Source organism: Elaeis guineensis, chromosome 13 (genome assembly GCF_000442705.2).
Source record: "Elaeis guineensis isolate ETL-2024a chromosome 13, EG11, whole genome shotgun sequence".
NCBI lineage: Eukaryota > Viridiplantae > Streptophyta > Magnoliopsida > Arecales > Arecaceae > Elaeis > Elaeis guineensis.
The window spans coordinates 8,802,352-8,805,589 of NC_026005.2; the positions used below are offsets into that span (position 1 = coordinate 8,802,352).

Genomic DNA, 3,238 nt, shown 5'->3' on the forward strand with positions numbered 1-3,238 from the left:
GACAAATCAGAAGCTCCAGTGCCAGTGTACAGCTCTTTGAAAATAGATTTTTTGTTCACAGGTTATACGTTTGGTTGTCAATGTATGATACAAAAATTCTTGAGAATTCTTCTCAGAACAGGAATATATGGAACTAATGCAAAGAACTTCCATGTTGATTGGTTAGATATTTGGATGTATTTTGTTTTTTCTTTTTTTTTGGTAGTAGATACACTGAGCTGATTGACTGATTGTCAATGCCATAATTGACAAGCTTATGTAGTGCATCAAGACCATATTTAGGATAGTATCTCATCTCATGCATTACTTTTGACATTTATTAGTGTATCTTCCATCATCTATGGACAGTATTTATTTATTTATTTATTAATTTTTCTTGTCTTCCAAATAATTGGGAGAAGTCTTGATGGTTATGGTTATTCTTCCCTTAATATCTGTCATAGGATATGGTATTGTTCCAGTTTTGTTTTGATAAGCCCAGTCTGATTATGTCTCTTCATTCTTTAGTGCATCTGTGTTTGGTTGCTTTTGTATTCTCTAGTCACTTGTATTGGTTACACAAAGTGGATCCTTAATTCTTCCCATGATGTTTGTTTCTGGGTTAATTTCTTTTCCCTGGTTTCTATTTCTTTTTTGGACTGTTCATTTTTGGTTATGGGGAAAAACACGTGATATATCATTCAGGTAATGAATTGTAAACAAGTGTTGGATGCGTATGAAGCATAGATAAGATTAAACATACACAGTTAATTTGATCGTGATATGGGGGGTGAATTCAATAATTCAGGTTTGGGTGAATTTATTTTATATATATATATATATATATATATATATATATATATATATATATATATATATAAAATTGTAAATCTAGAATGGGTCTTAAGATGGACTTGCTGGTGTATACTGGAGTTGCATGTGGGAGTCTCTGAAGAGTGGTGGCAGCTTGTTGTGGAGATATCTCCGTGGAAGCTTGCTTGTTAGAATCCCTATTCTTCCCCCCATAATGTCATCTTCCAATTATATGGGCTTCTCTTTTTTTTATCTATTAAGCTTCAGTCTTGATCGGTTGACAGGGAATGTACAACCTTAAAGTCTTGAGACTTGACCTTGTTGAGCCATCAAAATGTTTGAATTTCTTGAATTAGCATTTCGATGCATCAAAAACTTTTTCCAAATTCTCATGCCTTTCAATCAGGACTCGGCACCGGCCCACTTGTTCGGGTGCAGTACATTTCAGCTTTATGAGGATGGGGTAAGCTTTATGCTCAAGATCCCTTCATTATCCAGGTGTTTTCAAGAATTAAAAAAAAAAGATTATAACTTTTGCAGTATTGTTCAGTGGATTAATGAAGTCATAATGTTCTTATTTTGGAAGTTATAACTAGGATTATTATGCTTCTCTGATATCTAGAATCTTCCAGCCTTAAGTGTAGGATTGCTGATTATTTTGTAGAAAGTTGAGTAGGTGACACTCTATTCGTTGTTGATATTTTTTTATTCTGATATTGTTGGTAAGCCCATGGCCTGCTTTTTGTTTCTTGTACATTGCGTTACTTCTTCTTTTTTTTTTTTTGATTTTTTATTTTTTTTTATTGCAGAATCTTCCATGCTTCTTTCATGTCTCTGTTACGTACCCTTATTGGCTTAATTGATATTGCTTCAAAGGATTAAAAATTTCCTAGAAAATGTGCATTATAACCTCTGGTTATTAGCAGAAGTTGGGAGTAGGTCTAGGTTCAGTCCTGGAAGGAAAGGAAGTCTAAAAGAATTAGGAGTTCCAACCCAACCATTTATAAAATCTAAATCTGGTCTGACAATGTATACAAACTTTATGTCTGCTACTTGTATCTTAAGAAATGTTTTATATTTAAATTAAGAAAATGCGCACTAACAAAAGTAATTTCACTAGTTGCATCTTAGTTAATCTTGATGAATCATGATTGTGATATCACTGGCTGTTAGTGCAAAAGAGGGCCCGAATTCATCAGGAAGTGGGAGCAGGTATAGGTCTTCTATCAAATGATATGTTGAAGAGGGGAAAGAAAGTGGAGATACATAGATGTAGTTGAAGTGTCTAGGATAAAGATTAATTGGTTGGTTACCGCCTGAATTCTCTCACATGTGAAGTGCTTGAGGCTTTGGCATTGTATATGTCTCATTCTTCCTTTTCAAATTGCTAGAACTGAGGGCTAGTTATCTTTCATTTTCATGCATGTAATGCTTTTTGTCTTTGTATGATAGTATGTCCCATGTGTTTTAATTAAATACAGAATAATTTCATTGTGAATTCGCCAATATAGTTCGTCTTTGCAGTCACAACATCCTCCTTATATTAAAAATGTGCCCCAGTTATTCTTGTGTTGTTTTTCAAATTATATTGCTAACAAAAGATCATATAAACCATGAGTTCTTTGTGCTGTTAAAGGAAACATACAACAGAACGATTTTATTGAGAACTCATTAATATACTTCACTGGATTTAAGTCATATGATTCTTGAAAGCTTTCTCTAGTTATTCTGGAGTTAGTTGTTCATGATATATTTATTCAAATTATATTGAACTTTTCTGCAATCAACTTCATCCAGCTTAAACAAGCGAGACATTTCAAGTAGTGCCTTAAACGACTGGTGGATGGGTCCACATATGTGTTACTCCTGGGCTTGACCTACCAGAAAAATTAGGGCTAGTTCAAGTTGCTTAGATCCGGATAATTGGCAGCAGCAGTCATTCTGATAGGTAATTTTTTTTTTTTTTCCTGTAGCAAACTACTTTTCATATTGAGGTAGCTACCGATCCTTGCAATGAGGCGATCAATGCCAGGTTCATGGTTCTGTAAATTTGTTCATTTCTTTTCTAGAGATATTTTATATTATATCATGTTGGTGTGTCATTTTTGACTACTTAATATCTTTCTACTCGGAAATAGGTTCTGTTGAAGTAAATGTACTAGTGTCTGATGTCTCTGGACATGGTTCTGATCCCCTTTCATTTTGTCTTTTTTTTTTTTTTTTTTAATTCCAGTTGAATCAGGCTGTGTTGTGTAAGGGTAAGTTTATGTTTTGAGCATATGCATGTGCAGGCTCTAGTATAGGCTCACATGGTGTGAAGAAGAATTTGTCACTGAACATGCCATATGTTACACTTTATAAATACTGCAAGTAGTTCCCCAGATTAGAATCCTGGAACTATTTTTGATTAAGTCGGCTCCATTTTTGCCCCACTTTGATCAAAATT

At 33.9% G+C, this 3,238-nt stretch overlaps 1 long non-coding RNA gene across 1 annotated transcript; it reads left to right on the forward strand.

Moving 5' to 3' along the window:
- Positions 1-917: 917 nt before the first annotated feature.
- Positions 918-2,904, forward strand: LOC140853398 (uncharacterized). Its single transcript, XR_012136457.1, has 2 exons — positions 918-1,255; positions 2,590-2,904. It is a non-coding gene; the product is annotated as an uncharacterized lncRNA (long non-coding RNA).
- Positions 2,905-3,238: the final 334 nt, after the last annotated feature.